Source organism: Falco punctatus (assembly GCF_963210335.1).
Source record: "Falco punctatus genome assembly, chromosome: 7".
NCBI classification, from domain to species: Eukaryota; Metazoa; Chordata; class Aves; order Falconiformes; family Falconidae; genus Falco; species Falco punctatus.
Window position 1 is genome coordinate 52,200,316 of NC_137587.1, and position 25,090 is coordinate 52,225,405.

Below are 25,090 nucleotides of genomic sequence, written 5' to 3' on the forward strand. Positions count from 1 at the left end.
AGAGTGTCACAGCTGGAGTTATGCTTCTCTGACTGCCAGCATCAAACCCTAGTTCAGCAGTCACCTCACCAAAATGCTTCAGTACAGCCCTTACCTTTGGCCCTTAATCTGACGCTGTGATCCTTAACCTGGGAACGCGTCGGGTGCCTTTTGTCCTGTGTCCAGGTACCATACTTCAGGCAGCACAAGTAGAGAAGTGAAGAGATACTGCTTCTAGAAACAGGGAGGAGGGAAGAAAGAGGAAGGAGGATTCTCCTCACCTGCTGCATGCAGTCACCCCAAGTAATCTGAAAAGGTTTCTCCAGTTGCTGGTGCCCCTGCGAGCTGGGCCCACCCTCGCACTGTGGCACTCTGGCGGTTGCAGGTGATTGTTGCTCCAATGAGGTGTTTCATGCCTGGAATTATTTCTTTGATGGAAGAAATAGAGAGCAGGACCAGGAACAGATGGCTGATAACGACATCTTAATTCTAGAGAGAATGAAAGTGGTATTTCATTATGGAGTGGTATATTTAAATTGCCTTCAGGTGTTAGTTTAAGAGAGTAGAAGAAAAAAGAAAAGTTAAAAAGATTTTTAAGACTTAGTAAAAGGGATGGAGCGGTACAAATCAGACCTAGTAATAATGCCCTACAAACCTGTCAGATTGTAGTAATGTGACAAGCGCTAGCTAAAGGGAATCATTGCCCCATGTATGGTGATGGACTTGTTTCACTTTGATGAAGCAACTGGTTTGAATTATTAGAAAAATGAAATGTTTGCCCTGGTTCAGAATTTCCAAATGCCCCTTCAGGATAAAAGGACATGCATTATGTCTTTTTAATAATTTGAGAATCAATTTTATGCTATGCAAAGTGTTCTCTCTTTAAAGCACTAACATAAATTTTAAAACAAATTCATAGTGCAATTGAGTTTGGTGACTAATAAGCTTAATTTAAATAGTGTCTTTCCTCTTGCTAAACTTTCTTACAAACTGGACTTCTTCTAATGAACATGTAATTCTAAAGGTTTATTATGACACCTTCAGTAGGCAGAATCCTGGCTGATACAAATGTCAACATAAATTAGGATTAATCAGGCTAATTCCTTTGTGAATTTATGGTATTTGTGTACGAGAGATTGGAAAACTATCAATTCAAAGACCTGCGTGATCCAGAAATCCACACGCTGACATCTTTCTTTCTGTGAAAGATGTCACTGCAGTGCTCTTATTTTTGTTAAGTAGTCTGAATTGTGTAAAAGATGAATAGAGATCCATACACAAACGCTTTCAATCTGTTTGTATGCATTTGAAGAAAAGCTCTCATAGATTTCTTAAAAACACACAAATTAATATTGCTTACTTTTCAGCAGGGGTAAATTAGGGTCTTGGAGACCTTCTTAGAATAGTCTGGAGTTAAATAATATTGCATGTTTTTCATTTTACTATGATGAATGCAAAGCTATTAAACAACCTTTTAAAGAGTTGGTGTAATTATCTGTAAACAGTAATGTTACAAAAAAAGGTCAAGTTGTCCTGCCATTAGAAGTTTATGGATATAAACTGGATTTATGTTCCCATAAAATGGGCACCGACTAACTAGATTAATTCTACACAACTAAACCAACTGTAGTAATATTTAGAAACAATAAAATGATACCAATTAAAGCAATTTTATTTTTTGTGTCATATTGATTAATGGTGCACTAAAATTAACCAAAGACCTTAAAATCAGAACGGTTGCAGGAAGGCATCCACATCTCAGCATTATTACCAACAAGAAGAAGCAGTTAAGGGAGATGGCCCTGCAATAGTATGAATATTTAATTAATAATTAGTCATGTAATTTCTCCTCAGGAATTATTATCCCTCAAACTGGTTTGTGAATTTAATTATTAGCAGCCTTTTTGTTTCCATGTCCCCTCATTACTGTCAGGATTGATGTAACATAAACTTCATTAAAAATTAAAGCAAGAGTCTTAATTACAAGGCTACCCTGACTGAAGTCAGAATTAGCCAAGTCAGTGATGTGCAAATGAGTGCATTATTTAAGAAACATGCTGGAAGTAGTTATGCTAATGTGGAAGGTTCACAGTAGCAGACCTTTTCACTTGCAGTTGCATATTCATTAAATGCACTATGCAAATTTAATGTAGCAGCCTTAGTAATGCGTTGTTAATTTATTCAGATTTATTGAGTAGGACTTAAAAAAAAAAGTACAAATTTAATTACTCTATCTGCTAGAATGATATTAGGAGAGATAGTAGAGGTTTAAAATGTGTTGATCTGGATTACTGCAGTTTGATGGAGGATGTAGTATCAAAGGACACAATTTTGATAACTAGGCTTGAAAGAATATTTGATTTACTTATGGAATGATCTAAGAAATCACTAAAATTGCACATGCTACTTCCCAATAGGAAAGTAAAAAAAAAAAAAAAAAGTCTCAGTTGTATTAACTTAAGAGCTAAAGCAGTGCTGAGTCCACAGTCTAATGGATGTAATGATCCTACTGAGACCAGTAAAGGTTATGTATGGAGATCTATGGGAAGCAAACTGTCTTTGTGGAAAGTTCACTGGTTGTTACGTTTTCCTTTGTGATGCTACTGATCATCAAGTTTAACAACAGGAACCCTGTCACTTTGTAACGTTACTGGCAGCACAAGGTAATTTGTTAGCAGTGGCTGGTGTGAAGTTTCAATTTCTGTTTTCTTTTTACTTTATGGTTTGCAAAAACACCAACAAAACCACTGTAAATTTACCATTGTGGAATAACTCTTAACTGGCACATTTTTTTCCCCCATGAAGGCTATACATATGGGGGAAAAAAAACCCATTATGATCGCATTGTGGTATTCACTTTGAATTATATTCAAATAGTTTGAACTGTTGTCAAGAGGCTCATGCCAGTAAGTGCAACCTTGCTGTCATGAGGAACAGACAAGTTGAGCTAGAACAATTAATTTGCAAAGTCTTTGCTTCTCCCCCTTGTAACAGTTCCCATATTTTTATTTCCCACCTGATATGTGGTTTCAGAAAAATTATTGCTGCAAGTGTGTCTTGTGCTTTTTCAGTAATTGGCCTCATTCTCTGAACTCCGTCAAAGTTCAGACAATTTCTAGACATTTGTAAGGGCTGAAGCCTGGACTGCTTAGCTGGGCAATAAGAGCATAAAGGATTCACTCCTTCCTCATGTGATTAATCCTTGCACATTCCCTTCCATGTGGGATTGTGTGCTTTGCTCACAACTGGATCATCTAAGCACTGCCAGGCTGTACAGTGTGATTCCAGCTTGATACGTGTGGAGTAAGTGACTCCGGTTCCCTCGAAAAGGAGTGATCCAGCCTCTCCTGTAAGGAAGCACCAAACAGTCCACATGTGCATCTCATTTTAGAAACGTAACCAAGTTTCTCTGGCTGCAGATACCCGAGTCTTCAGGTCAAGATGTTGGTCTGTGGTAGGCACAGCCAATGCTGCATGGGGAAGACTCTGGAAAAGCTCATCTGGGAAGTTCTTCTCTCCTACTCTTGCCTCTTGTTCCCGCTATGTTGAGGCTGCCATCTCCGCTGTACCACGCTGCAGAAATTAACTTGACCGTTCACTTTTAATTTAAATTGCTTAAAATTGTTTAAAATAACAACAATTTTTTTAAAATTTTTTTTTTTGTGTGTAGCTGCAGCTTACGAGCATATAATGGACACAGCCGAGTCTGTAATTTGGTGTGCATTCTTAAGTCTGTATGGATGTATCTTACAAAAACAAGAAATCAAACCAATCCTCAACACCTTCCTCATCTTCACACCTTCCCTGTGCTTTACTGGTGTAGGCATTTCTGCAGACAAGGCCAGGGACCTTTATCTTTGGGTGAAGGAGTTATTTTCAGCCACATCTCCTGATCCAGCTAACAAATGGTCTTGCACTAGGATATCAGCTGGCAACGCAGGTTTAACATTGAAATAACTGGGTGAAGGAGACAAAGGGCTACTCTTTCTGTTGCACTGCCACCTTCAGTGTATGCTGTAGAGCAGTCTAAGGGGACAGTGTCCACTGGCACAAGGGATGGAAACAAGTGGTTGGGAGGCAGAATGTCAGCAGGGTCCTTCTGTGGTGACTATCCTGCTGAATATGGAAGTGCACCTACAGCTTCTCTGCCCATGTCTTAAGCTCCTTTCACTACTAAATAGTTCAGATTCTCTGGCCATGTTTTTTAATCCATGCAGGGATTCATCCTGTTTTTGCCAGATGGCTTGAGGAATCTGGAGAACTCAGTGTGTCTCTTCCTGCTCTCCTCCTAAACCATTGGATCTGTAAGGTATGGGTAAAAAGCTGACTTCCTAACCTGTCGGTCTTTATTTTCCCTTCACGTAGCAAAACCCTTTCAGACAAACTCTTTTGCTCCAGAAAGTAGCTGTCTTATGACTGCTGAATGAAAAGGATATATACAAAAGCATTTGCCACCTCTGATGTTAGGCATCTTGCTTTGAACATCTAAGGAAGAGTCCGTCTGGCATTGCGGGTAGGCTCATCTCATGGACTTTTGATTTGTTGACGGTATGAACATACCCCTCAGGCTTTCTTAAAGCATCCCAAGTAAATTACCCTCTTTGCCCAAACAAGGATCTACGCAGTACCCTGCGTGTTACAGGAGTGTTGTTTGGAAGGTGCACGTGGTGTTGTAAAGCCTTTCATCCTATGTTCTCTATATGTCAGAAAAAGCAAGAGGTGCGGGTGTGCTGCAAGGCCATTGCCTGCTCCATACAGAGATTCTCATTTCACACACGCTTTGCTGGAAACAGCTCTCTTAATAAATTCACATTCTCTCTTCTTTTACCTGCTTACCCAGTCATCGGAAAAATTCTTCTGTTAAAAGCACAGGACAGCTTATTTGAAATAGTTTGATTGTAGCAAAGTCTTACAGCTGTGCCTTCATCATGTAGGTGGTGAGATTAAATGATATGCAGTGTATGCTCAGAATAGTTGAATGATTAGGCACTTACATCTGTTTAATTAAACAAGGAGCTTCAACCTCTGTTTAATTAAGGACTAGCTCATTTCAGTTGTGATCGCATGCTGGGAGTTATAACACTTTTGTGATTCAGATCCAAGGATAAGAGAAATAGGTTGGGCTCCTTTCAATCCTTAATAGCCAGTGCTGCACAGCACAAAGCAAATAAATGATTTGCAGGTGGGCAGTGTAAGCATTTAGGCATTATCAGGGAAAAGGTATGTTTAAGGTAAGATTTGGGCCCATGTGAAGAATGTGAAAGCTGACGTGTTGGGTGATGGCTGACAAATTTCATTCATCAACTAGCAGTATATATGTTCTAGCTTTACCCCCTGGAAGGTCTTATTGCCTTAACTTTGTCTCTTAAGTACTTTGCCCACATTGCTAAAGGCTGAGGATCTTGCACTCTTCAGTGTAATCCTCAGAAAACCAACCCCACTACAAAAAAATGAAAATGCTGTTGTTTTAAAAGAAAAATGAGGAGATGAGACACAGAGACTGGAGCATATATTTTTGAGAATCTTGCTGTATCCGACTTACCAGAATTCAAGAAAGAATCTGGGACTGATCTGCATGCCAGCTAGTGGGCTTGCCTTTCTCCATCATTATTATAAATTTGAGGCACACAAACCTTGTCATGGAAGGAAACTCAAACCAGTATAATACTCCCAGTATTAACTAACAGGGAAAGAAAGCAGATAAAGAGTGCACAACATAATGCTCTTCTAGTCCTGAACTGTGAAAAGTAAATAAGAAATTAGGAAGGAAATATAAGAAACATAGGAGGTTTTATAAATCTGCCGAAGGGATTTAGAAAAGCAATTTTCATGATCAGACCTACAGATCTAAGTATTCGATTCGGGCTGGTTGGGAGTTCCAGCTTCCCTGTGACACGTTACCTTGGCTGTCCCTAAGGAAAAAGTGCAAAAAGAAGATGTTGCAGTGAGTAAACATGCCTGCTTTCACAGTAATGGGCATGACCCCATACTAGAGTATTTGGGGAAACTGGATTAACTGTCAAACAAACATGGAATTTGTTCCTTTATCTTGCACATGTCTAAGTCCTGATGAACCCACAAACTGATCACCCTCCCCAGGTACCGTATGAATAACACTAGAATTACACCATGCTCAAGATTTATTCTATCCCATGACTGGTCAGGCTGCAGAAACCTCTGAAGAGGTAAAGTAAGTCCCAACCTGGCCACCCCAGTTTTGTGGGGGCTGTTGAGTTTCCAAGCTGATGTACAAGGCAGCTGGATCTTGTATCAAGTCTGCATACGCCTGGCTCACAGCAGCTGTGCCTCGTCCAAAGCCAGTCTGTTCCTTCTGTCAGGCCCCGAGTCTTGTGGCAGTGCTTGGTACCTCTGCCCTGAAGACAAGGCGGAATTTTGCTCGAGGGGTGCTGGAGAGACCTACGGCCTCGTCACAAATGTGACAACATTTAGGCTTACTGACGCAATACTCATCAGCTTAGAATAAATAATATTACTGCTATCCAGTTTTGAGTCCATATACATTTGACACGTTTATCATCAACTCTCAAATTCAAACAAAAGGAAGTAGGAATTTAGTTTACAAAAAAGTAGTTACATGTAATTTTGATTTTCACGACTGTTTGCTAATGAGGTTGAATTTTGAAATAAGCAGTTCATTTGCAAGTAACTATTTTTTTACTAAGATAAGGTACATTTTAGAAAAAAGTTCAAAATAAGCAATTTAGTGTGCATACGTTTAATTTTGGTAGATTGTGGGGTGTGTGTGTGTATATAATCAAAACAATACTTTTTGCTTGGAAAATGCCAAATAGATTAATCTCAAATGAGAGTTGTAAGGATTAAAAAAATAAAATCCCATGATTTTTGGGCAGAGACAGTTTCATGCTTCAGTATGTGCTATTACCATAACTAATACAGTAAGCTGAAGCATTGCTCTCTGAATGGGTTTATTCCATATCTATCTGCTGTTTCTTCAGTCTTCCTCTGTATCTGCTGACGCATGGTACCTGCTAATAGAAGCAAGGTGTGAGTCTTTGTTGGTTTAATGCAGGATGATGCTCTCTACATTTTATATTTGCTGTAGTTGTAAGAGTGTAGCAATTCAGTCGATGTATACATGTTTAACTTGTCAGAACTCATGCCATTACAGCCGTTGCTAGACCATCCCTATGGTTTTAAAAAGATGATACACTGAGAAAATTATAGTTCTTAGGTTCTGACAGAGGCATGTTATTGTACTGAACCTTAAAAAAATAAAAAGACTGTAAACCCATGTGGTTTTCTTGTTAAACCTCCCTGTGTTTCAGTTTCTTCCTGTAGCTTTAAAAAGGACTAGGTTAGTCTGAATCCTGGGCAGGCAGAGCAGCTGAAGTCATCCTCTGTGTGAATATCATATCCCAGTGAATAATGTCTCTGCTTTTATGGGTCTTATTCTTTGTTGCAGATTAAATGAGTTTAATCAAGTTCATGAGTTTGGGCAGCCTCTCATCTTCCTGTCTCTCCCTGCTCTCCATCCTCCACCTAGCACATTAACTGGAGGAAAAATTTATGATCTCATTAGTTTTGCATATTGGTTCACTTAGGACAAATTGAAGCTTAAAAATGTCACTCAACTTTGACCTGTTATGAAAGCATTTAACCCGCTGAAGACTACTCAGGTGTTTCTAAGACATTTGACAACTCTGGTGTCTGACATCCTGTAAAAGCTATGTCAAAAATGGACCTCTGATCACCAGCATCACTGCAGGTTCTGAACTGGGCTTCTGGAAGTGTTTTCCCTGCTCTGCCAAGCCTCGCTTAGATCATGTTCAGATGTGCTTCTCTGCCGATGCAAAAATACCGTAATAGCGGGCTGGCATTCACATGCAGTGCGGCAGCTTCTTCCTTCATGGGCTTATGACCTGCCTGTGCCATGGAGATGGGTTCTGGTTGTTCTCTGGTATTTACAGTACTTTCCCCATCTGCATTGTCAGTCCATGCTTGAATCTTACAGAGGTCATCACCTGAATTCTTGCAGCAGGCAGTTCCAGAACTTGCCTGTATCCCGCGTTACTCCTGGCAGCACCTTCCTGCGCAGCAGAGGTTTGCTGCCCATTGACTTGGGGAAACTGGTCCTGCCCTGGGCAGCTGGAGGATTGCTGTCATTCTAGATGTTTTTGTTGGTTAGCAGCTTTCAGAGAATGGTCAGTATCCCACCTTCTCCCTGAAAACCTCTTCTGTATTTAACTCCTGTGAGGCCTAATATGAGAAGTCAGGGTCAGCTGGGAGCTCTGCAGGCAGGACTCCAGAAGACAACTTGGTAACAGAGGAAGAGGAAAATTCTTTTCTTTAAGCCACTGTATCAAATTTCTCTCTTTTAAAAAAATCAAATATATCTCTTGCTTGGAAAAAACTGTATTTCCAAGCAATTTCAAGAGTTTGGTTAAATCTGCTGAGTGACCTTTTCTTCACCTTGTACCGACTGGCTCCTGAAGGAAGGTGCCAAGAGTTTTGCTGCAGGGATCAGCTATTCCACTGTTGGCCTTTCCCCTCCACACTGACTTTGCATGTGAAATTTAAGTGGAGAGAAAGCCTTGTGTAGATGGAGATGAATCTCCTGATGGAGTTCTTGACAGCATTAACAGGCTGTGGTGTTCCGCGATAATGCCGCACCTCATACAGCCTGCTGCTGGAAGCAATTATTTTTCGTGTAAGAGATGCTGGTCCTACACAGGGATCTTTACAGGTGTCTTCATATCCCATGGCAAAGATTTGAGACCTGGGGCTACTTTTGCTACATCGCCCTCATAATTCTAAGGCAGAGAAGCTATTTTGGGGGCCCCTTCTCTGTCAGGTCTTCGGAATTTACAGTCTGTCTCCCTTGCCCTCTTTGTCAGACACTAAGGCTCTCTTGCCTTAACTGAAGATGATTTGCCATATGGTAAAGTGGGTTTGCTCTCTATTAAATGCTTTTAATTGCAGTGTGTTTACAAAGAGCTCTGTAAATACTTACATATCTGATGCTGCTAGAAATTAGTTTTATACTAGGTTTTCCTGGGCCTATTCCAAATGATGCTGTTCAGAGAAGTTAAATTACATTTGCTGCCATTCAGAGCTTAATGACAGCATGCCCAGCATGAGGCTGTATGGCATCGTGCTTTTCACGCATCCATAAATAAGACCTCAAAAGGATTACTTCAAATGATATAGGTGAGTAAGCTCACAGTGAGGTCTGGCAGGAATGCCTACTCTAGTAGCACTGGTGAAATTACTCGTATGATTTAAAGCCAGAAACTCAGCCAATGTAATTAATTTTAAACTCTCTTGTTTGCACTAGGATTTTACATTGACTTTTTTAGTTACCTCGGTATGACTTCTGCACATAACCGGAGTCTGATTCCATCAGAGTTTTTGCAAAAGGCTGCTTGTTGCCTTCCGTGAAACGTTTAATTTGAGAGAGAATATTTTCTGCTCTCAGGGAAGCCTGAAATACAAGCATCAGAATGGCAGAAACAGTCTTTCTGTAAAAACCTCAGTCACTGTAATACTGAATTTCATGTGTAACTGGTGTGTAAAAGACTACTAGATATCTTAAATATGTTACAGATGTGAAGTGTGTGTATGCCAAGTCAGCACCGAGGAACTCCATCTGGGAAACTATGTAGCATGGCAAAGTTCAAAGAATTCTCAGCTGGGTGAAATAAGAGACAGGCTAAATGATTTGTTGGACTACCTATTGTGTAATTATACAGCTGTCAAAATATTTATTAATTGTGTATGAATCCTTTGAAAACCTTCTCTAAATAGTCCTGGACAAAAAATGAAAACCTGAAGTTATCCAGGGTGACTTAATCTCTGCAACAAGCAGAGAATATCCCACTGCAGTTCCTACTCGACAGGCTGTGTTCCGCTTCGGCAGCCGTTTTGTTTGTGGTGGTCAACCCAGGTGCAGGCCTTTAGCATTGTCGCTCTTGCAAGTGTAATCATGGGCTCGCATGAGGTGTGGAGGGAAGGCAGGGAGTGGGTAGAGGAACCTCTCCTGGTGCTGAGGAAGTGGAACGGGTTTAGCAGTGCTTGTGATCAATAAAAGCCTGGCTCTAGTACAGCCGAATAAGGTATGTGCTAGATAAATCCTTAAAGAAAGGATTTCAGAAAGCAGTGGGAAGAGGGAAAGGCTTAAAGTGCTTATTGTTAGCATTCTACTTTACACCTACTGTCATAAAAACACTGCACCTGTAAAATGGAAAGTTCTGGCTGAATCCTTCTGATACAGTTAATAAGCATTGGGGGAAAATAAGTAGGTAAGAAAGACATTAATAAGATAGGAAGAGTAACTACAGGCCCAGGGACTGACCTCTCACTAGGATACTTCAGCGTTTGCTGCGATTCAGCCTCTCGGGAAGTGTTGTCCTTGGATTTAGCTAGCCAGCGCTAGCCTGCAAGCTGTCCTGAGCTTCTCTGTGGATATTCTTTGGACACCATAGACATGAAAAATGCTGCAGGCTTGTTTTGTGCTTCCTGGGACCTTCTGGGGATCTTGCTAGGCACTGCTCTGCTCTGCAGCACCAGCGTGGGAAGGGCGATCGCCAGCTGTGTGAAGGCTCTGCTGGGGAAAGGGGTTGTTACACGCCTACATGTGCTGGCAGTGTGAAATGGGAAAGCCCGCGAGGAACTCCCACTGCTGGTTTTGGAACCATTTCATGTTGCTGCTTTCACAGAAGCAGAACTAAAGGGCACTGGCTCCTCTGCAGACTGATGACGGCTATTTATTTGCAAATGGGATGTGCTTTCCCCATCTTCTTATTCTTGGACATGGAATGTATCGCAATAAAGTAGGTAGTATTTAATTTAATGAAGTCTTTGATTATTGTGTCTCTGTAGCTTGGAGAGGTCAGAGCAATGACAAATGGTTTCCAAAAGTGGTTTTAGGGTAGGATATCATAGCTGCCATGGGTATGGGGCATAAATGGCTTGGGTAAAGGAGCCAGGGGATGCAGGGGCACCCTGTGTGGGAGGAGACTGTGGACTGCGAAGCCATGGCAGCACCTCATTGAGGAAATTCAGGAGGAAGCAATTTGGAGAGCAGAATATTCCGAGCCAAATACTTTCCAGCTCTAAGTTACTTCAGCTGCGCTGGTTATGTGGAGAGGCGAGGAAGGTTTGTGCGATTTGAAGATGCGTATTTGTATCACAACAGAATTTCTTCTCCTGGGCTTTCTGACTGTGAAACATTAGAGCTCTAATGCACCTTGATTCTCCAGCCTCCTTTAAGTTTTAAATGTCTGTCTTTTGGGTATGGTCTTAATAGACTGGGGCTTTAGGACCAGTTTCTCTGAGAAACGGTGCTGTTCAAGAAGGGCCCTTGACACCATTCTGACTTAATGCTAGACACATCTGCCGCTACTTGGACAAAATTGACATTGTCTAGAGAGCAAAGCAATCACCTAGTGTAGCATTACAGAGCATTTACACTTGAGCCATGTTACCAGGCAGTAAATCTTGACCTTTAGGAGTTCAGAGATTAGATTTCTTTGCTACAAGCGCTCAAGATATTGTTAGGCATTTGTTGCTATTCAAAGCAGATTTCAGGGGTTACCTATGGGTTTAAATCATAGCATCAATCATTTTTGGAAGGTTCTTTTAAAGCTGAGATAGCTTCAAATAAAAACTAGGATTACTTCTACATTTATTGTTAGTAGTTGGCAAGAAGCAAAGGTGGGGGGGAGGAAGGGTTTGTGGAGGCATAAGACACTGCAGTAAGTTTCAGTGTTTATTTCTGTGTGAACAGCTATTTTACAGCAGTTGGAGGGAAATGGCTTCTTTTCAGTGCTGTGAACTGATGCATTTATTCCAGTGGGATAATAAACTAAAAGTTGGATTCAAAACAGGACTGAAGACAAACAGAGTTTAAAAGAAACACTTTTTTCTTTTTTAAATAGCATCCCCTCAAATTTTCACTGACTTAGAAATAGACAGTGTTAATACTGAAAAATGCTTGAAAGCTCACACTTTATAATTGTGTACAAACCAAGCACTTCAGAAGGGGAGGTCAGAAAGATGCCAAACCAAGCCAGTAAGCCTCCACTACTGTCAGGAATCCTTCCTTCCCAGTACAGAAAAGCACTGATGATTAAATCTGAGTTAGGTGCATGTAGCATCTAACTGGGAATCTCATCTCCTTTTTCAGTGAGATAAAAGGATCCAAACTCATAAGACACTTCCTCCTTTCTTTCTCCTCTTTGCCCAAACCATTGGATTTGGGGTGCAAATCCATATTTCTGTCTTTTTAGTCAAGCTTATTTTTCTAAAACAAAGTGTTACAGCCAGTAAAGAAGTCCAGGATTTCATTCAAAGCTTTTAAGAAAAATTACATTTGTGAAAAGTCACTGGAAAACCCGAACAGCAAATGGAAGGCTAATGACTGAAAATCAGTACAGTAAGATCCTGTTGTAATTGTTAGCAAAAGCATGTTCTGCATGGTGCTGGAGTTAAACTGGGGTGGCAATCCTGGAATGCATCGGGAAGAAAATCAGCCAGAAGTGTAAAGGGATTTTTGCCCTTTGCCCAGGCCGGTGTTCCAGTGCTGGAGCACAGTCTGACCCTCTGGGCATTGTATTAGTGAATGATTGGAGAGCTCGTGGAGAGTACAGGCAGGGAAACTTTTATTGAGGAAAGGAAGCACAATTAAAGTGGTTACCATGAAATGGTTCATTACAGAGTCCTTTAAAGTCCAAGTCTCCCAGCCCCCAGGGTTTCACTTTCTTGCTTTTTTTAATACTGTAAAGTAAAATAATAGTGATTTTTCTCTGAAGAAAGGAAGGGAAAGCTTGACAAGTGGGAGGAGCTCAGAGGGGGGCAGAACCTTTCGCTTTATTGCTCTTTGAAATCTGTAATTGATACTCTAAAACTTCCTGATGAAATAAGCTCTTCCAGGCCTTCAGAGGCCAGAACCTCCAAAGTTATTTTGCTAACATTTCTTCCAAGCAAGCCTTATAACTGTCAAGTGTAAGAATGTGCTAGAACTGGCTGGGCACCCTTCAGTTGAGCAGTTCTGCTCCTTTGTGCAGATGGTAAGCACCATCCTCACAAGTCCTGGGTCTTCTTACCAAATCTGAGATTAAAAACAGCTGACAGAAGGTTAACTGGCCTTCTACAATTGTCTGTGTTTCTTTGTACACTTCAAATATCTCACAAGGTATTAGAACTTGGCCTTTCACAGCGGTCTTGCAGCCTTTGAAATCCTGCCCAGTGGAAACAGATCTGGGCCTTGGGAAGGAACAAAAAAAAGCTCTCAGTGAGTTCTATAGGAGCATCAAGGGATCTTTGGTGGTGATGGCTAAGGAAACTTCAGGCAACTGAGCTATTGCCAGTTATCTCTACTTCTGTTTTTCACATTGGTGAAGATGTCTTGTCTAGATCTGAACTCCCACAACCTGTCTTCTGTATAATTCTTTTGGCCCTGGTTCTGCATCAATCTTTATTATGCTGTTGTGTGATTCCACTGCTCTAAGCATCTAAGTGTGTCATGGTCTATGGCATGTTTGCAATAAAGCAGTTAGGGCAGTACCATTTCCATTTTTATAGATGAGAAATTGCATTTTGTTTTCTGTGATTGGGTCCTCTACGGCACTGGGTCTTAGGCAGCTAAATGTCTTAAAATGGGAGTTACACAGGAGTTCTGATACAGAGAGGAAAAGAAAAAATCTGAAAGCCAGGCTCCTCAAGTCTTCAGCTAACAGCCTAGCTTGCCTTTGCACTCTAAGTGAGATCAGATAGGTTGGAGTACGTAAAGTGCTATTGTAAGTAAAAGCACCAAAGGGCTTTGGTACAAAGCCTTGTGAAATATTGTCACTCTTTGTCGTTCTTATAAATTCTGAAATGTTTGCTGCTTGTATGAAACAGTATACTTAATATAGGACACATGATCTTGATGAAAAGAAAATATAGGAAAACATAATCTAATTGTGACTATGCTAAACCTCTCCAGAAGTTTTTGTTCTGACTTGTTTCCCTCCCACTTCCTCCCCAAAGAAGACACACTGTTGTTCGTGCTAGCAAATGTATGGTGTGCAGTGGTTGCTATGGTAATTATTTCTTGTAATGAGTTAGTGTTATAAATGGCTAGGATTTAATGAAGAGTTCCCCCGGGGATATCTTGATCGGTTCAGATTGCCTTCTTTGGGCTATGCATCCCTGTGAGACACACCAGGGTGCTGGGCATTCGTGCACTGCAGCAGAACCAGGATAGCTGTGGTGTTTCATCACTCCTGAAATCTCCCACGCTTTTTGCAAGCTAATTCCGCAGAAGGCACACGGAAACGATGCAGAACTTCACCAGTGAATCAGGCTGGGAACCTGCACGGTTCCACCTCTCTGTACTGCGGCAGGTACTCAGTGTGGCTGTGTGTGAAGGACAGCGCAGATCTGGAGTGGCCATAAGATTTCCAGGTTTACAAAAGCTGAAAGAATACTAGGTTCTGATTGTAACAGCATGATTCCCTCCTTGTGTAGATGGGTGCTGCGTAACATCCCAAGGTGTCCGTGCACTGTGCAAAAGCAAGTGATGTCTTAATGTAGGCAATTTGCAAACCTCAGATCTAAAATGTGTGCTTTTATAAAAATTTGGTATTTTGGATCTTTATAGAAATGCATTAGAATATGTTACTAAAGCAGGTATCTTTCACAATTTGAATCTTTAAAAAAATTCTTTGCTTCATTTTTGAGACTGTGAAGAAATCATTCATTTGGGTTGGCAGTCAGTAACACACTCCTTTCTCAAAGTCCAGAGGCTTAAGTGAAGGCTGCCAAGCAGCACTAAGGTGCTACCAAACATGTTGGGAACCAGTGTACAAGTGACCGTGATGGTTAAGTCCTGTCAAATGTAGGAATCACAGTTACAGAATTGGTCCTTTTATAAGGCCACATACGGGCTCTTCTGCAGTTTTGCAGTACAGAAAATGGCTTGGTCTGTTTAGCAGAGGAGATTCAATGTGGTGAATATTTTTGGAAAATAGTGGATGTGAGAACTGGGAGAAAAAATAAATACAGGGTTTAATGTGTCAAATACAGATACAGCTCTACCGATGCTTTCTTTAGGGAAGTCTCTCCAAAGGTACTTTGTAAGCCAAGACTGGTCCATACCAAAACAAAAGATGTAAGCAGCCACTTCTCGATGAAGACACACTAATTGTTAGGGATGTGACCTCGACTGAATTATAATCTCACTAGCTGCTGCTTTTTGTGTTGGGATTTTTGTCTGATCAGGAGTTGAGACCAAACATACAAGCTGCAGGAGAAGTGATGTGTTGTGAGGTGGTATGAGGCAGTGGTTACAAATCTGCGCTCCAAACTTTCAGAGCAACTACACCGTAGGGGAAAAAAAGGCAGTAGTGTGTGTGGGATGTTCAGTGTGTCGTACATTACTTTTATTTGAAGTAAATTATCTGGGTCATACTTAATACATTTTTGGTTGTTCCACATGCCAAATTTAATACTTGAGCTGGTTAATTAGGAAAAGCTTTTTTTTCTAGACTTAAAAACCTTTTCAGAAGCGATTTATTTTATAGCGAGATTGTTTTAAAATTGACTTTGTCTCAACAGAGACATTTACATCTCAAGTATTTCAAAGAGACTCCATTGGAATCGCTCAAATTCTTTGTCTGTCTCTCGTTCAGATAATCTCTGTGCTGTTCCCCTTTTACTAGACGGACCAAGGGTTCTTTTGTTGAGAGCATTGTTTTTCAGACTGTGCTAATGCATCTTTAATCATTCTTCTTCTTCTTTCTTATGCATTTGCTGTATAGTTCTAGGTGGAATTGCCTCTTCAGATTTTTTCTGTCTTGCAGTGGCACATTCAAACTCAAATTGTTGTGCTCAGTAGTGCCATTGTCACATTATAACAAGAAAGATGCTTCATCATGTGTCGTAAAATGAGTTGAAATCTTCAGTAAGGAGCTGAGGGATCATGTTGGAGAAAAACATTCATTTTTATGCACCAAACCATTATACTGGAAAAGGACACATTAAAGCTGTCAAAGTATTTTCAATCTGTAATGCCAGTGTACCACATTAACAAGTTGCAGTGTGTGGGGTTTTCAGTGTTTTGGCTGATGTCTATCATCTTACACCTTTGTTTTTAAGTGGGCAGTTTTCTTCTGGCTTACGAGTCTGGTAGGCACAAACAGAAAACTTTGGTTTTGAAATATTAGTAAATTAGATAATATTATTTGTCTACTCTAATTAATACAGTCAGGTCAGGCACTGCCTCTCTTATTGTTGCTGCTATGTAATTATGATCTCAGATTTGTCTAAGTGTTTGAATAATTCCACAAGAGGCGGCAAAGTAATATAGATTGTCTCACTGTCAATCAGCAGCTCAATATTCTGGTTTACATGCTGGTGAGAAAAAGGGATTGCAATGAAAGATGGCAAGGGAAACAAATAGATATATCCAGGGACAGAAAGACTGTACGAATATATAAAAAAGAAAAAGGTACCAGAGTTCAGCAAGCTGAAAGTTTAATTACAAAATTGTGACAGTTGGAGTAAAAAAAGCCCCATTAAATTTGTGAAAATATCTGCTTACATAATCTTGCTATGCTTGTTAGTACAAACAGTTTTGAAATATTAACACCATCACAACATATCTCTGTGTCTCTAAGAACTTGTGTAAGCAGGACATTAGAATGTTGTTTAACCGTTTCTGTGGTGTCACGAGCGTGTGGTTATGGCTTTGCTGTATGAGCAGGGAGATGCCGGAGTGTGCTTACAGCCATCATGTTCCAGTGCCCTGTGGCTGCCAGTGGTTTACAGCTGCCTTTACCTGTGGGTTACTGGGATCAACTTCCAAAGCAAAGGCCTCTTTGAGACGAGTGTCATTATCTTTTTGGAGTCCTGGGCTTTCAAGATTTTGAGAGCCAAAAAAGGGGTCAAACCCCTCGTTTTTACTCATTGAAAACACAACATTTTACTCATTGAAAACTCCAACAGTGCTTTTTGCCATGTTAGGAGGACAAGCCCGGTCAGACACACCTGGCCTTTAAAGTGTGGTGCATTTTAAAAGAAAGCTGAAACCTTTGCTTTCACCTATTTGGTACTCCTACATTCTTGTTTTGTGGGGAGAAAACTAGTAGTTCCATAAATCTCTTAAAGACTCCTTTTAATTTTGAGGGAAAAAAAGTCGCTGTTCAGCTGTGGAATAGGATGTAGCAGAGTTCATGCCTTGCCATGCCATGTGCTGCTTCAGCCCTTCTTGGAGAGACAGCAGTGTGTCCTTCAGGGGTGGGAGGACCTCCTCTCCTGCAAGGCACAGAGGGAAGCTCTCATGGAACCTGGTGGGCACCACTTACCTCTGCAGTGCCTTCAGCGTAAGTAAACATGCTCGGTGTAGCTTTGTGTCACGGTGCAGTCTCTTAGAGCTGTCCCTGGGGGCCAATTCCTCATTCTCTTTAGTTCTAGCCTTTCCAGCGAAGCTGCCAGGGGTACAGCAGAACCCATGGGCAGCGTGGGAGGGTGGGCAGGGTAGGTGCTCTGTCAGGGAGACCATCCACCCCAGAAAACAGTGTCAGACTCCTTCCCACCAATGCTGTTTAGTAAGCTGCTGCTCTTCCTCACCAGGTATCAGAGAGCATGTCAGTGCTCTCTAGGTAATTTCTAGGTATTTTTTCTAGGTTATTTTTCTTAAACTCCTCTTTCACCTGATGATTTTTGGTTTTCCTTATCTGGCAGAATGGGGCCATTTGGACTGTACAGGTAATCTCCAGAGACTGTGGGTTTATAACTTTCAAATTTGAACTTCTATATATGTCATATAATTTATTCGATGGTTAAGGCAAATACCAGAAGTTGTAAATATTTTTCATGTATCAAGTTGATCTCATGTTCTTTTCTGCTACTGCAATAATTCAAAAGTCAGTAAAGCAGTTATGTGAAAACTTTTCATTTTAAACCTATAGCACAAAGAATAGGATTTAGCAGGTTGAATATTACAGTCTTCATTTGAGATCTTGTGTAGTAATCTAGAATGAGGGTTTTGATAATGGTTTGTGGTTGTTTTTGGTGGGTTTTTTTCTCTGAGATTGGCTGCTTTTATGCAGAGAAGAAACCCTAAGCAGAATTTCACGTGTTTATTCAGCAAAGAGGATAATGTGTTAGTGTATACACTTTCCAGATTTTAATACATAGAAGAATATCTTCAGTTAACCCATATGTATTTTCCACATCTGGCTCATCCCCTGATGGTACTTTGCTTGACACCTTTCTGTGTGGTGTATAAGGAGCTGTGACCATGCAGCCGCAGAGCTGATGTAGTAAGAACTCAGTCGCTCCGTTTAGGATATTAATTTGAAAACTGGGACGTTTCCAGACGAACTACAATGCTGAAGCGCTTCACACAGAGCAGTTGGGACCATCTGTTGATTATAGAGTAGAGAACGGACTGTTTCTCTGTTTGAGACATCCGTATACACTTCCTTCCATTTTCCTGGTGTCCCACAGGAGTCACTTTAGCCTTGTCTTCATATTATGCAAGGAAGGTGTTGCCTTATCTTCCACAAAGAGGTGCCCTCGCTTTGGCTTACCCTTACATTGAGTTATCCTCCATGATAAGTTAAAAAAAAAAACAAAGTTTTTTGGTAAGTGCACTATCTGATTAATACCGTGACCAAATAAGAGTAAGGTAACAACCAAAGAAAGACAAGGTTAAAGAATCCTGAGGACACCACCCAAATCTTTGACAGCTGAAGAAAACAAAAGGGACAGTTTCTGAGGTGAGATACAGAGAAAATGCAGGCTTTTTACTGGGAGGTTGGAGTCCAGAAAATCCTCCTAGCTGATTAATAAAAATTGAAAGCAAGGACCAGGGAGCAAGAACTGAAAGCCTGTGATGTCTGTAGCTGTGAGATCAGAAAGAAAAGAGAAAGCAGGTTTCCTGGCAAGGAATAAATAGGCCTTTCCTTTGTACATCTCAAGATACTTCTTCAGGGGACAGATGAGCAGAGGGCAGACCAGAATAAGGATAACAATGAAAGGAAGAGATTGAGGGTCCCTAGGAATACTCTAGGCACTAGTAGGCTGGAGAGAATTTCCTGATGAAAGGATCAGGTATTGGTGGCAGTGGCCGCAATTCACTCCAGTTTGACCAGCTAACAGATGAAGAGCAAGATCAGAACGGTTAGAAGCAGTGAGATGAATGTGTTTAGTATTGTGGGAAGAATAGCCAGAGGATCAAATGGCAGTGAATCTATACTGTAGCAAGTAAGCAGAAAAAAAGATAATTCCTGTGGCATTGTCAGAACGTGAGCTGGAAGTACGGGGAGAGCAGAGATCATTTTCTAGATCATGTCCTGAAGAGACATATGTAGTGATATAATATTAATTGCCTAAAATATAGTATAAAGATTCCCACCCTTGTACGCTTTCCTTCTAGGCAAAACGAGGTGCTGTGGAGAATGCAGTACTGATGCTAATGACGAGGGACTGTGCTACTGATTGGTGACTCTCAAAGGACGGGCTATTTGCTACTTTTCTCTTTCCCATACTGTATCCCTTCTGTATAAGACATGTCAGAACACATCAATCAGCCAGCAAAGAATCCCACTTGATAGCAAACTAGACCATAAATAATGCCCTCTGCCAAAGCACAGACAATTCTCAAACTGATGAGAACAAAACAATACAGAAGTATTAATTGCCTCTTTAAGAGTGTAAAACTACTCTGCTGCTTGGAGCAGTGCAGCTCTTTAGGATCTTTAGCTGCTAATGACCACTGGATTCTGAGGGGCTACAGTTCTCATCCCAATTATTTAAGAACCTGAAGCAGTCTCTGAGTGGCAAGTATTAAAAAGGAAAATCAAAGCAATGTGCTATATCGTGCATTAAAATGATTGGTTTATGGTACTGTGTTTTTATGTAATTTAACATTTAGAAAACTAAAGACAATTAAATAAATAAAAATAATCGGTTTTCTCCTATTTCCAAGTTGTTCTTTCAGGGTAAAAAATATTTTATTATTTTGAACAAATCTTTAAGGAGATTTCTCTCAGAAATGGGGAATACACTCTTTATATCTCTTTAAGAGATACAAATTTTAAAAAGCTTGACATACTGTGGAAAAAAGCAGTGCTGAAGGACCTGTGCTGCTGTTTGTACAGACATGTGAATGGTGATTCAAGCTGAGCAGAACCACTCTTGCTGCTGCCTCTCCCTCAGCGAAGGCGTGCTGTGTGCTGGTGGGTGAGCAGGCGCCCTGCCTGGGCCCGGGGGTCTCCTGCCCGCTCCCTCCTGCCCCCAGCAGCTACGCTCTGGAAAAAAACCAGCTCGTGACCTTCAGCTGACTGGCTTATTTATACCATGCCAGGCAAGTTCTGGGTATCTCTAGAATGGAGACTCCACAGACCTCCTCTGGCACAGGGAGGGGAGAGTGAGGGGTCCTTGCTCCGTGGCGGTGAGGTGGGGGAAGAGGGTCCTCTTTCACTGTGCCTGCATTGGATGGGTCTGAGAATTTTCCTGCTTTATCAGAGTCTGATAATAAGGGAAACTCTGGTGTTTTTCCTTTGGCAAGAGCAGTTATTTCAGAATCTGGAGTCAATGTTGTGGCCACCAGGATTTAAGCACTTTGAAATAGTGTATCTTCCCTCAAGACCAACGCCAATCGTCACCTTTGTAGTCTTCATAAATACGTCTGTGGTTGGACTGAGCTCTGTTTGGGTGCGGTTGTAACAACTACCAACTCATTTCCAGTAATTGGAAATTAGCAGCTGAGACAAATGAGCTGTCTCCACACTAAACCATAGCCATATACTTTCACCCTGGCTGAAAGCTGGGAAATGTTTGCTATTTGCTGGGCGGATAGAGGTAAAGCCCTTACTGAAGACATGGCTTGTAGCAGAGAAGAAGTAGTCTGAGCTCTTCATCAGGCCAGGAAAACAACTTGGGCTGGTTTTAGCATCTCATCCCAAGAAGAGCCTGGAAAGGAGTTTTTGTCTGAGTGAGTTTTGAAGTTATGAACAAAAGGCACTGTGTCTTGGCATCTTTGTGCTCATCAAATTGAACTTCTCACATTTTGTGCCTTAGCAGAGCTGCACCAAAATGCCTGATTCCAGCAAGTATTTGCTGTCTGTTCATCACAAGTATTTGTGATTTGCAACCACCAGTGATTTAGGAAGAAAAAAATCAAATTAAAACACATTAGTTAGAAATCTGGTTCATATTTATAGAGGTAAAGGTGACCCTGGCTTGAGAAAAGGGTGGTTTGGGAATGTGGTACAATAAAAATACTCATTCCAAAAGATACTGAACAGTGAGATGTTGCTGCATGTAATATGAAGTCAGTAATGTTTGACTGTAAAATGAATTGTTGAAAACTTGGTTTTAACCACTTGGCCAGGCTGTTTCACTGCAGTAGAGACTTGCATGGGAATTAACCTTTCTGTAAGAATGGAGAAGGGGGGGAACAGCAGCTCTCCTACTTTGTGAAACATCAGCTGGAATAGTGGCCAGTGTTGCACCTGAAGGAGCATTGGTAATCACCCCACATCCAAATGAGTAATTAGCTGAACTAATTACCAGCCTTGAGATGAATTCACAGTTTTTTGCCTGTGACAGTATCAAGGATAACAGGTGTTGAGAGTGCCTTGAAGGGACAAAGATTAAAGATTATTTCATTACCTGGGTTCCTTTAGGCAGAGAAGTCTCGCATTTTATCCTGTCATGCATAGGAAGGTCTAAGCAGCATCTCATTCTCCTCATGCTTTGGCAGTTTTGAAGCTGAGTTTTTGACAGAGAGTGAATATTGTTTCAGCTGAGAGAATGGCCTGCCCTTGAGAATTCAGTAAGCTGGCTCTGTGTCTCCACACCGCCTGATTCCTGCTCAGAGGCCCAAGGAAAACTGCAAGCAAGGGTGCCAAAGAGATGCTGAGCAACAGTACAGGGGGTGAGATTAATTAGGAAAGAAACTTGCTGATGAAATTTTGTGCGTTTCCAACTCATTGTTTCAATACTTGCAAAGTAGCGTGGTAAGGAGTGCTAACAGTGTTCTGCTGTTTCCTCATGTGTGTTTTTAGATAGTTTTCTTTTTTTGGTTATACCCAGAGGCCAGACCATGTCAGGGCAAATATCTACATGGTGTGTGCCCCAGAACACGTCAACTTTTACTGCCCTACTGGAAGGTTGTGTCAGAAATGGCAAACTTCTCAATGCAGAATAACCCCGTCTTAGCTAGATGTTCTGCTATTCCAAATACTCTGCAGCTATTATAATAATTTCCAAACGCTTTTTCTATTTCACAGCAGTGACCTGTAGGTATAACATCTCTGAAAACTGCCACTAGAGTTCGGTATGTTCTCACAGTCTGCACCATGACAGATTTGTGCAAGTTAGTGCTTGAATCCCAAGAAGATGCGATGGAACGTGAGAGAGATGGGATGGTATGTGTGGAACTGATGGAAACTGGCTGTTGCAGTAGTTCATCTGCATAAATATTTTTCCATTTAAAGCTTTACGTTGTCCCCTACCTATTTTCTCCTCTAACTCTGTTACGATTTGAATGAGATTTTTGCCTAGCTGGTGGATCTTTGATTAATGATCTTTCTTTTATCTACTCTCCTTTTATTCCTCACCAGGATGCCAGTATTTGCCCATTTAGGTGTTATGTGTCTTTCTGATTTGCAGTCCTTTACTTTTGTTTCCCCCTGATCTATTTGTTGCTGCTTTTTTTGTTTCCTAGTCTATGTTTCTCAACTACAATTTATGATGCCCCAGAGATGAAGCAAGTTAGAAATAAGGCATGTGTCTTCAGCCTCAGCTGGCATCAAATTATTCTTAACGGTAATCCCTAACGTCCTGTAGTTTAAAGGCCCATAAGTAGTTCTAGGTGTCTTATGACTTTACTACTGTTCATGGGGCAAGGTACATTATAACATTACACAGTGTGCTGTGTGTAATACATCTGCTTTTAAGAAGAACATACTTGATGCTGATGGTAGAGCTGTGCAGCCCTAGAACACACGGATCTTTGTTACTATAAACTGCCCTCTCTGAGCTTAATCAGTATTGGTTTAGGAGTTTTCTGGAAGAAATTATGAAAAGAAGTTCTTTCCAACAATGAAATTATCAATCCAACCTGGCCAGTGCCAAGGATTTTTGTTTCAGAATGCCACACACATTTGCAGTGCGCTTTGCTGCAGTATGTTGGTTCTGTAAATGGTCCATCCCCCGCTGACTGCAGACCAGCATTTCCACAGGAAGAAATACTCTCCTTTTGTTGGGTTTCAGTTTTGAGAGCTGTCTGTGCTTTTTCTTTGGCAATTTATGCAAAACTCTTGCATGTCTGAGGACACTTTTTGAAGCTGGCAGCTAGCCCCTTTCTTCTGTTTCATGTTCACCTGCAGCTGCCTTTGTCTTCAAGAATGGTTATGAATATATGCCCACAGGTGTGGATTAGCAACAAATAGAAAAAACATGCCTAGTTAGAGATGCAAAATTGGACTAAAGTTTGCATTACGATGCTTTCCAGTGAGACAGAGTATTTCTGCTTTCAGCCAAGGTGGCATCCAAAGACAGCGGAGATTAGTCAGACACCTGTGAGCAGGTTAAGTTTGAAGACAGTTCGGACTGGCTCCTCTTTCCCACGGAGAGCAGCTTCCTCATGGTTAATTGTGCTTCTCTCTGCACTTCATGTAGTACCGCTGCCAGAGTTTTGATATGCTTTTTTCTTTTTTTCTTTTTTTCCCCTCCCTATGGTTACTTAAGAAAAGCCCTAGATAATTAATTCAGACCATAAATATTCATCATTAATTTTATATTTTTAGTATGGATATGCAGTACACTTGCTGAGAAAAGCTAGTTACAATAAATAAATAAATAAATAAATCTAAGGATAAATTGAGCATGCAGAAGTCCTGGATTGTGCGAGGGAGTGACTTAAGTGCAAATGGATGGTTTGAAATTCCAGTACCCACAGGTCTGTGTAAACTAGAGTTAGAGTTCTCAGTAGTCTCCATGTTCAAGGAACCAGGCTGTAATGAAAATATTTTGATATTCAGGAAAAAAAATGGAGAACTTCACAACACTTCAGCTGAAAAGATCAAAGTCTTGTTTGAATAAATGTTACTGTATTTTGCCTTTCAGGGACTGAACTGATCTGTCTTCCCAGAAATGATTCCTCCACCTCTCGTGGGACTCTCCCTTCATATTTGTGGGTTGTGCTTCTAGAACATGAATTTTCTTTTACTCTAATGCTCTAGTCTGATGGATATTAACGGCATGTTAAAGAAAGAACAGGTTGTGCAACCGTTTTTTTGCAAACAGTCCCAGTGACTTTCAATTAGCTGCTTGTTCAAGAGTTTGTAAGTTTTAACTGCTGTTTATAGTCCTAGACTTATGCTGTCTTGAGCTATGTCAGTGTGACAAAAAAATAAACCTTTATAGCATACCTTTCCTGAATAACTAGGGAAGTGGAATAACCTGTGGTACTCTACCATTGATTAAGGAAAACGAGGGGAAAGACACTGTATTTGAAAAAAATTATGGTAAGATCTCATGCTGCTTGTTTACAGAGGCTCCTGTGAGAAAATTCATGTGTATGTGGGATGAACATGGGTAATACTGAAAGTATGTAATGCAGTTTGTAAGTCAAACAGTTTAATGCTGCTAGAGAAGTTGGAGATACTTCCCAAAAGGTAGAGAAGAGATGGCTAACCCAACTAGGCTTCCCACAAGAGCTGGGTACTTGAGGATACTCAGCACAGTGCAGTTTTTGTGTCTACATGCCCTGAGGGAAAGTGGAAATATTTTCCCACTCTGTCTATAGAAGATGGTTATATGTAACTCAGGAAGTCCCAAACCTCTTAGTGACCTCCCTAAATTCCTTTTCTTAAAGCTTCATACACTAATGAAACAGATGGGGGATACTGAGGTCCAGAAGCAGATTGTCAAGGGGAAGCAGAGTAATGACAACTACGTTAAAACCTGTATCAGATGAGGAGTGATCTGAGACACCCTTGCGGGTTCCAGCACCGAACCCACTCCTCCGCAGGCCAAGGTGTTCCCATTAGACTGGGGGTTCCCAGCGAGCTCACTTGCTGGTCTCTGCTTTGCACTGCATTTCAAATCCAACACCTCTTGTAATCCATTT

General features: G+C 41.0%; 1 long non-coding RNA gene across 1 annotated transcript in view; it reads right to left on the bottom strand.

The window, feature by feature from the left end:
• Nucleotides 1-2,580: 2,580 nt before the first annotated feature.
• LOC308067214 overlaps nt 2,581-25,090 on the bottom strand; it is a 79,935-nt gene continuing 57,425 nt past the window's right edge. Inside the window, exon 2 of the long non-coding RNA XR_013929498.1 lies at nt 2,581-17,256. This is a non-coding gene — a long non-coding RNA (uncharacterized lncRNA). The remainder of the gene's footprint in view (nt 17,257-25,090) is intronic.